This window comes from Gracilinanus agilis, chromosome 5 (assembly GCF_016433145.1).
Source record: "Gracilinanus agilis isolate LMUSP501 chromosome 5, AgileGrace, whole genome shotgun sequence".
In the NCBI taxonomy this organism is placed as follows: Eukaryota; Metazoa; Chordata; class Mammalia; order Didelphimorphia; family Didelphidae; genus Gracilinanus; species Gracilinanus agilis.
The window spans coordinates 259692683-259703726 of record NC_058134.1 but is presented as its reverse complement, the minus strand read 5'-3'; positions in this window follow the sequence as shown (position 1 = coordinate 259703726).

Below are 11044 nucleotides of genomic sequence, written 5' to 3'. Positions count from 1 at the left end.
TAAAACTATACTAATGGACTTTGTATTTACAAAATGATTTTGAATAGGACATTTCCCAGCCCTTCAAAAAGAAGCAGGTAATGGTTAAGCCTTGTCTTTGTCAGTCTTCCACTGTGCATATCTAATTAAATTCACAGCACACGGTCCACTGTGACACTTAACTGTCCTACCATCACAGCTGCTGTTGCCTAACTTTCTAGCTAAAAACTATTTATAATTCAGAGTCACGTATTGATTTTTTCCCCCTGCTGAATGACATTCAAGTGGCTGAGAATTTGAATGGAGTTCAGCTAAGGGCACATCTTTAATCAGGGTTTGTAATTGATATCTGGGATCTGGATGTTCTCCCCCTTATGGGGTGGCAGCTGATAGGATTTTGCACTGTCTCATTAGTGATGCCTGAGTGCCAGGTTAGAGGAGAAACGTGGATGATCAGTTAGTCCCACCTCTGAATTTTCAGAGATGTCCCAGAGTCCAACCAATCCTAAAAAAGAAAAAGCTTTTCCAAAAGCAAACGAGCCTCTATGTGGAGACGTGATTAGAAAGTTGCACGATTAACACGCCAAAATGTTTTGGCAGGTGGTTGCTCCTCTGACTTACCATATGCCCAGAGCGGCGTGATATTCAAATGGCTCTAATTCAGGCATAAAAGTGCATATAAAATTCATGATTCCAGGGAAGCTGCACCATTGGTTCCTCACATCAACTCTATAGGTAGCTCCCAATTGAGACAAGCATAATATGATAGAAAAATTTGAATCTATTACACAGGAAAATTATGAGGTCAAAGGATCAGAGGTTTGGAGCTGCTAGAAAGGCATCCAACCCTCTCACTTGACAGATGAAGAAACTGAGGCCAGGAGGGGTGAAGTGACTAAAGTAACACAAGGTCTAAGCAACAGAGATAAGATTTGAAGATGATCATGAATTTTTTCCTAAGCTATTCTTAGCAAATCTGCTCTGCAGGACCTCCTAAAGAGTTTGATTTGTTGACTTTATACTCAACCTGATTTGATTTAAATAGAACTTATCAGAAATGCACAATTCAATGGGTCCATGGACCTAAGGATATTCCCTTCAGTGGATGAGCCTGAAGTGCATGCTTTCTCACCTTTATAACTTGCCCATGTCTTTCACAGTATATACACCTAGTTTTCCGAGGGTCTTCCTCTAGTTGAAGGATTCTTAATATCTTTTGTGTGTCTCTAGTAATGAAGTCCATGGACTCCTTTCCAGATAATGCTCTTAAATGCAAAAAATATGCAGGATAACAAAGGAAACCCATTATATTAAAGTTAGGCAAATATATATTTTTTTAAATTCACAGACCCCAGGTTAAAACTTTTCTCTAGATAAATTAATCAACCTGCAATCATTTTAAAAGTACTTTTTATGTGCCAGACACTGGGCCAAGTGCTTATGGACAAAGAAAGGTAAAAGCAATTCCTTCCCTGACTCTAATAGGAGAAATGAATTTCTTGTTGTTCATTCTTTATTTTGAAGAGGACCAATGCCCTTGTGGGTGATGACTTGTACATGAAATGGATTTAAGCAAGGCAGAGACGCACAAAGACTTCAGCCTCCTTCCTTCTTCTAGTCATCCAAGTCCTGTGGTAAGAAAAGAGTTAGGATGTCTGGTGATGGCCAGGGACGCAGTGGGTGTCCTTGGCATCTTTGCTTTCTGACCAAGCTCTAAGCATCCCACAGTGTCTGTTTCAGTCACCTTCATGGCTGTTGGAACAAATTGTTCTCATCCATCCATTCCACCAAGAGAAGTCCTCGCATTCCTCAGATACACATCCCCTCTCTCATTGATGAGTTCGAGGACTGTCAGTGTCCCTTAGCCTGGTTTAGCCCATCTGATTAGATGGACTGTGGCCATTGCACATGTTAAAGCTTTTTATTAGAGCCACATTTCCCCAGAAATAAAATGGAAGAAGAAGTAAACAGTAAGAAGGGGTCATATTGGCATCCAAAGGATGTCTATTTGCTTGTACTTGCCACTACCTCTATTTAATAAAAACTAATAGTAATAACTAGCATTTAGATAGCATTTCAAGGTCTTCAAAGCATTATTTCATTTTATTCTCAACAACCCTGTGAAGTGGGTTCTGTTACTACCCTTCTGTTACGAATAAGGAAATTAAGATAAAGGATAAGTGACCTGCCCAGGGTCACTCAGTTAGTAAATTTCTGATGTCAGTTTTGAACTCCAGTCCTCCAGTTTCTTGGACCTAGAACAAATATCTCAGTAATTGATTCTTACCCTCCCAATATTATTTTTACAAAATCAGGTTTCATAACTCTTAATAAGTATGCCAAAAATGTGTTATTCCGTTTTCCTTATCCATCACCCTAAATCCCTCCTCTCTAACATTCTCTGTCAAAGCTCCCAGGATCTTTTAAAGGCAGCAGAGACATGTAGCCCTCAACCCTCAGCCCTGACATACACAGAGAGCTTTAATAACATTTTTACATCTGAAATTCTTTCCCTATCAAATGTGTCATCGCAGATTCATCTGACTTTGCCAATTCCTGTCATTCATATTCTTTGGAAAATAATTATTCCTTCCCCTCTGAACACTGAACTCTAGTCCTTTGTTTCCATAGATACTGCAGGAGCAAGATTCATTCTTTGGCAATATTATCTGCTTGACTTGAGTACTGAGACTTTCTTCGTCATTTTGAAGCTGAGATAATATTTGCTTATCACTCTCACTACATCACAGACTTCAAGTCTCTTAATTGGTTTCTTGTGACATTTTTTAGGAATCTTGAGATTTCATGAGCATGGAGGGATTTTTTTTTTTTACCAAGACTTCCTCTGTAATTTAGTCTTAGAGAGTTACCAATGGCAATAAAAGGTTAAATCACTTGCTCAAGGTTATGCAAGCAATATATACCAGAAATTAAACTTGAACTAGGATTTTTCTGACTCTGACTCTCTTGTTCTCTCTCTATTATGATCTGTGACTGCATCAGAAGTTAGTTCTATTTTTAAATCTCTCCCACCAATCCATCTTTGCTTCAGTCTATGCAGCTCATCTCCACTTCTATAGTAATAGTTGGAGAATAATGGGGAAAGTTAGGCACTGGAAGGTGAGACATTCACTGACCTAAGGACCTTATATTCTAGTAGGAATAGATAACTCATATAGATAAATGGTGACCAGGAAAGAGACTTTTGGTCTGATTGTGAGAATTGTAGAGAAGTTAATTTTCAAACTCTTTCCAGTAACAATGGTAGTATTGATTTGGCTATTGTTTCAAACCAAAGGCTTAAAAGCCTGGAATTGGCAAGGAGTGGGGGGAAAGCATTTGTATTCACTGACTGATCAATCAAGAACTCAGTGTGGATTTCCCATCAAATGCACTCCTTTGGACTGGCTCCATTAGTATACCCCCAGGAATCCTCATCCTGAGGAAATTTATCATCAGGTGAGATTGCATTAGCAATCTAATTCACATTCAACATCTAATGTATCTTCAGTCCCCTCTGTCTCTGACTGGAGATTTAGAGAACAAAGAAAAGGACATCACCCAAAGCCTCCATTTAAAGAAGGCTTTCAGGGTGGCCATCTCTTCACTTCCCTCCAGCTGTACTCCTTTGGAATAGATTCCACCAGTAATCTTCTCTTGTGGCACCCACCCCGACATCCCAACTTTCCAGCTTCTTCTCTGCAGCATTGTCTTCCTCCATTTGATTGTAAACTTCTTGAGGGGAGGAACTATCTGTCTTTTTCACATTTGTTTCCTGAAACTTTAGCACAATGCTTAGCATTGCTTAATGAATGTTAACTGGCTGACTGAAGTCCAAGGCTGAAAATTCCCAGGCTAAGAGGATTGGTCCCCAAGCACACAGCTGGGGGGTGGGGGTGGGGAGGGACACATAAAGTGGGGAGGAGGGAGGATCTGGACTTCCTCCTGGAGGTCCAACCTGGACTCTGAAAGTCAAGTCCAGAGGCTGGCTGTTGTAGGTGGGAAGAGAAAGAGCAAAACAGATGGCAAAATAACCAGATAGACTCTGGTTTCCTAGAAGATTGTTACTTGATAGGATGTAAAGTATGGTCTAGGGTTGACTAGATGGAGGAAATTAGATTAATGTGTATTAATCCACTTCATCAGCCTGGGCAGCTCAGCCCCAGGGTGTGGAGAGTTACAGAGATGAGTGGATTAACTCTCCAATCCCTTCCCAACTGGGGGCACAAAATCCCTGGGGGCTGATAGGCAAAGTGGATGGTAAAATGCTGGGTAAGATCTAGTTTCTTGGTGGCTTATTGTTTGATGGAATATGAAGCATGACTGGGAGCTGGCTAGCTGTAAAGTAATTTTGTACTCACTGGCTCCCTAATTTGGATTGTTTAGATCCAGGGTATAGACTTTCAAGCAATGGACCTGGAGTCAGGAAGACCTGATTTCAAATCCACCCTCAGACACTGATTAGCTAAGTGGCAAGTCACTTAACCCTATTTGCCTCAGTTCCCTCACCTGTAAAATGAGCTGGAGAAGGAAATGGCAAACCACTCCAGTATTTTTGCCAAGGCAACCCCTAATGAGTCTTAACAAAAGAGACTTAATTGGGGCAACAAAATAAATTTTCAAAAATGAGTGAATTAGCTTCTCCTGGGACCTGGGTGGAAGAGGAAGTCTCTTCAAGTGGCCAGAGGCTAGCTGCTTCAGGATGAGAGAAGTAAGGAAGTAAAAGGATAGATGACCCCAGTTTCTTGAAATAAAAGCCCAGAGGTGAGAAGATCTTGTAAAAATTGTAGCAATTTAAAATTGTCCTATTGGAAATTAGCCATCATCTAACTCCTCAGGGCTCTAGATAACACCTAGTTCTAAATTGTAAAAAAGATGTGTTTACCTCTATTAGTAGAGGAAACTTCCTCACCTGGGAGTTCCCTATATCTATGTCACCTCAGGTCCAATCCCTCTGTAGTGCTTGACACAGTCCTCTGAATATAATAATCACTAATTTATGTTTGTTGAATTGAATGTTAATTATCCAAAAGTCTGACAATCTATGAGATATAATTCCAAGTATCTGGCATTAGGCTTTACCAAGAAGTCTAAGCTTTGTGATTGGAATCATGAAAGGAATAGCTTAAGGGTGGCAGGGGCCAGTCCTCAGGGGTACCAAAAAGCCTGAGATCAATAGCATGCAATCATAACTCCTGTTTGTAGCACAGTGGGAATGTTCCATGCTAATTCTGAGAAAATAGCGTAGGAGTTTGGGCACTCTGGACCAGCTGTGATTGATTTGAGAGGTTGGCAAATTGGGTCCTAAACAGCACTCTCAACAGAAACACTGGCTTGTTTTAATTTTAAAGACTTAAACGCACCTTCAGTGCTGTGATTGTCCAGGCTATAATGATCCATTGCCTGCTTGTGTGAGTGAGCCCACCACCAGCTGGCTTCCTTCAGTGTCCAGAGCTATAAGACATTGCTATCTCACTGGGCTAATAAAATGTTTAGTTAACAAAACCCCAGAGGGTGACAGCTATACAACACCAGCAAAAAGAATCAGGTTGGAGGTAAACAACCATCTTTTATTTTTCTGAGACAGTGCCATATGACTTCAATCTATCTTATTGCAAGAACCACGAGGAGTTCGGTAAAGGAAATCTCTGGGCTCTGGAGAAAAAGCCAAAAGGAAGTGCAACCAGGCTTTAAGGGAAAAAGCTTTATGGGGAAAAGATGGGAAGAGGGATGCTCATCACTTAGCCCAGACAAAACTAGCCAGTGTATGAGTGTCTCTGTATCCCCTGAGTTTCCAAAATAATAGCATAGCTACAGAAGACAGCTTGAATTGAATCTTGAACAAATTAAAACCCAACCTTAATAGTCTTGCCAGTTTAGAAAGTAATTTGGAACTATGCTCCTAAATGTGCTAAACTATGCACACCATTTCACCCAGAGCCACTAGAAGGCTGTGATCACTGTGATTTTAAAAATATATAGTTATTAGTACTTCTATATGAAGTCACTTAGGTTAAGTGAACCTAATGGCCATAAATAGACTGGAGCAGCCATGTTGAGATCCATTTTTGAGATCCCTGATTTTGGACCCTTATGGATTACATTTTGAACCCTCACCACATTTCTAGTCTTGACTAGAAAACTTTCCCACTTAACTAAAACATCAATCAGTGACTGGGGAATTTCCTCACCATATCTGAGTCCAGTTAGGAATGTCCACTCCCCAAACCTGGTATTGATCGATCGATACCTGCTCTCAACCAGATCCATCTGTGAGGTCCAAAACTTCCCCACTCTGACCCCACTAAAGCCTATAATCCCACTAAGATCTTTTGCCACTGTACACATCTCCCTCATGTGAGTGACCCTGGTCTTGTATGGGTACATCTCTGTTTCTCTGGATTACCATACAGTACATCTATGTAGGTTTGCTTTTGCCTGTTTCCTATACCTCACAGTAATAAAGCTCATGTTTGCACATGTTTCCCAACTCCCAATTTTCTTCTATTAATCCTCGAGGCCAGGTGCTTGCTCTAACCTGAGCCCATGAGGCCAAATATAGCATAGATTTATGCCCCAAAGAGATCCAAGAAAGAAGAAAAGGACGCACATGCACAAATATTTTCATAACAGCTCTTTTCATGTTGGCAAAGCATTGTAAACTAAGAGAGTGCATCAATAGAGAAAGAGTTGAGTAAGTTAAGGCGTGTATCTTTGCTATCTCTCTAGCAAACTATTTCTCCAATATCTGGGGCATTCTAAGCATCATATTTTAAGAGTGACATTTAACAAACTGAAGCTCACAAAGAGAATTTTGTCCAAGATACTAAAGGACCTATGATTCATTATCACACACATGGGGATGTTAGAAGAGAGTATTTATAGGGCACATGATTATAATCTTCAGAGATCTTCTGGAAGAGGGATTAGGAATTTTGTGTAGCCCCAGAGAGAAGAATTAGAATCATCAGATAAAAGTCATAAGAGAGCACCCTTCATCTCTGTATAAAACTTTATAACATTTAAAACTTTCCAAAAACGTAATGAGCTACCAAAAAAGAGATAGGCTTCTTGTTATTTTGAGGTGTTGAAGCAGAACTATCAGGACTAATATAAATAAAGTTGAGCAAAAAAAAAATGACTATAAGTTCTTTGAAGTTTTTTCTCTGAGAATTTATTTTTTGACTTCAATGTTTCTGAATTAGGGTTATTTTTTATTCTATTAAACTTAGAAATTTCTATTTTGGTAAATATTCATGCATTTCATCTTTGCTCAATTTTCTTGGCAAATAATTAGGCAAATTAGTTTTTGACAGTTTCCTTTTTTAGCATTATTATTAATTGTTGTGAATCCTCCTTTTGCTTTTTTTGAATTCCTTTCTAATTTGAAGATTCCATGATCAAACAATTTATTCTAATATGAATCCTTTGTTCCAGTCAGATTGGCCACTCGTGATCGAACAAAGCTGTAATATATATTCCCCCTCATGTATCTTTTTATTCATTCATGACATATGAACAGGTACCTGCTCATCATAATGAATGCACATAATTGCCTGAATTTCAAAATTCCATATTCCATGTTCTCTATTTCCACCTTTGCTTAACTATAGAGAATGTTGACTTGTGCCATTGAGTTTTTGACTTGGGACTATTTGTGGTCCCATGGAATCTACATTGTTATCCATTGCCCGTCACCCTTGCCGCATGGTGTATATATCTTTTCACATTAGAGGTAAAGTGGCACAAAAAAGTAACAAAGAACTTAAAGGCAGGAATCAAAGATATTTTGCAACCTGTAGTAGCTGACTCACATTTTTTCCTCTAAAAACTGTTAGCTGCCTGACCATTACCAAATTATTTATCCTCTTTGAGATTCAATCTCCTTATCTATAAAAGAGTCGTTGTACTTTTTAAGCCTACCTCACTGGGTTGTTGTCAGTTCAAATGACAGGAGGCATATAAATGCCAGGTATTGTTATGATAATTTGTCTCCAATTCATATCTCCTCAGTCTGCAGTTCTTAACTCAATAGATTTATAGAATTACAGAATCTCAAAATCAAAAGGAACTTCTGAGGTCATCTAGTTGAACCCATACTAGAACAAAAATCCTTTAGCTTGAACGTTTCCACTGAGGAAGGAGCCATTGCCTCCCAAGGAAGCCCACTATACTTCAGCAGCTCTAATGGCTAATATTTAATTGTTTCTTTATGCCAAAACTAAATTTACTCCTTTGCAATTTCTGCCTACTGTTGCCCCCTTGGGTCATGAAGAAAAACAAAATCTAATATCTATTCTATGTGGCAACTCTATAAATATTTGAAGATGCCTTAGTCTTCTTTTCTCCAGCTTAATTCCACATGGTGCACTGGAAAGAGTACTGCTCCTGGAGACAAAAACCTCAGTTCAAATCTCTTCACTGATACTTTCTACCTATGTAATCCAGAGTTTCAGTTTCCCCATCTGTAAATTGGGGGGGTTGGATTTTATGGTATTTGAGGTCCCTTTTAAATCAGGTCTTTCGACATCTTTGACAACCTCCTCGAAACTTTTCAGTTTATTCTGACTTCTTTTTGAAGCTTAGCTGATACAATGGGACAACTGGATGTCCTTAGGCCTGAGCATCGTGAGTGTCCCATTGTAATACAATATTAGCTTGCAGGTTGTCCTGTCATATTATTGCCTGATATCAACCACAATCCCCCAACCCATCTTTTTCAGATACTGCTATAGTATTCCATTCCTCTTTCTTGTACTTATGAAGTCGATTTGTTGTAACCAAATGATATACTTTATATTTATCTTTATTAAATTTCATCTTATTAGACTGTGATCAACAGTATATTATATATAGCCAAGATATTTTCAGATCCTGATTATATTATTTAAAATCTCAACTATACCTCCCAGCTTTGAGTTATCTCAAAACTTGTCAAGCATTTCATCTATGCCTTTATCCAAGTCATTATTAAATAAATTAATAAATGACAAGGCCAAGCACAGATGCCTGGAGCCTTTCACTGGAGATCTCCTTCCAAGTTGATGTCAGACTATTCAGTTATTTCACTACTCTTTGGGGCCATCCATATATCCATCTAACCAATCTCTAACCTACTTAAACATATGATTATCTAACCTCCATCTTTCTCTGTATTCCACAGAAAGAAATTAAAGAATTTGTCAAATTGCTGCTAAAACTTGTTATATCTATAGCATTCCTCTGTCCAAAAAATAAAGAAAATAATCACAGATTAGATCCAATACCCTTAAATCCAATCTTCTTCAGTTGCTGCAAAATGAAACCAAGAGGAGTTGAATTACTTGCCCAAGGTCACACAGCAAACAAGTGTCTGAAGTAGATTTTTAACTGTATCTCTGTGACTCCAATTCTAGTCCACTATTCTATTCTGCCTCTCAAAGGTTAGTCTTGACAGGAGTTCTTAACCTGGGGTTTGTGAACTTTGAATAAAATATTTGGACAATTTGATTTCAAAATGTTTAGTTTCTTTTCTAATCTTATAGTTTCAATAGGATTAGCTTCTTTTATAATCTTAATAATTAAAAAAAATTATTCTAAGAAAGAGACCAGAGGCTTCACCTGGTTGTCAAAAGGGTACATGTCACACAAAACTTTAAGAATCCCTCTTTTAGCATAACTTGTTCTTAACTTATACTATAAACTTATGAATATCCCCTTGACTGTTACTCCGCTGCTCTCATTCCCTTGCCTTCCCTTTCCTCTGCAAATATTCAGTTTTTATCCTTAATTCAGAATTAAACTCGTCCAGCTTCCTTTATAATATCATATGATATATAACATAACATAATATAATATAGTATGATATAACATAACATAACATGACATAATATATGTAAGGATGGGGAATGGGACAAAAAGAGCCAGAAAAAGGCTGTTGGTGACAGTTGGTGACAGTTAAGACCAGAGGGGATTCTGGGTAATTCTCAGGAGGAAGAAGGAGGAGGACTTCCAGCAGAGGACTGAGAGGGAGGAGGAGAACATCTCAGCTCGAATCCAGGCCTGAGGGCTTCCTAAGGATCTTTCTTTGGACATTAAAACCCCGATTCCCTGGTCAAAGGCATCCCATCCCCCATCCTTACATATAACACAATATAGCATAATGTAACATAATATAATATATAGGATATAATATAGAATAGGATATAAGATAAGATAGGATAGGATATAACATAACATAAGATAGGATAGGATATAGGATACAATACAGGATAAGATATATAACATATGATATGATATAATATATAATATAGGATATAAAATAAACTAGGATAGGATATAATATAAGATAGTATAGGAGGGGCAGCTGGGTAGCTCAGTGGAGTGAGAGTCAGGCCTAGAGACAGGAGGTCCTGGGTTCAAATCTGGCCTCAAGACACTTCCCAGCTGTGTGACCCTGGGCAAGTCACTTGACCCCCATTGCCCACCCTTACCACTCTTCTGCCTTGGAGCCAATATACTGTATTGACTCCAAGATGGAAGGTAAGGGTTTAAAAAAAAAAGATAGGATAGGATAAGATATATTATAGGATAGGATATATAATATAGGATAGGATAGGATATAGGATAGGATATGATTAATAAAATATAATATGTAGAATATAATATAGTATAGAATATAATATAATATAAGATAGAATAGGATAAGATATACTATAGGATAGGATATATGATATATGATATAATGTGATATGATACAATATCATATATGATATCATATGATATGATATAACAAAACACAACACAACATATGATATGATATGATGTGATATGATATGATATGATGTGATATGATGTGATGTGATATGATAATCTGACTATTTCAATGATAGGAATCTTTCCCTTTTCAGAATTCCTTGGAACTCTTCTTTCTGAGCCTGCTAAATTCACTCTTAGTTACGTGCAGTAGCTATGATATGGTACTGAAGCTGGAGACAGGGAGATGTGGGTGCAAATAGTGCCCGATGCTTCCTGGCTATGTGACTGGAACATACCATTTAACTTCCTTTACATAGTATCTTTACAT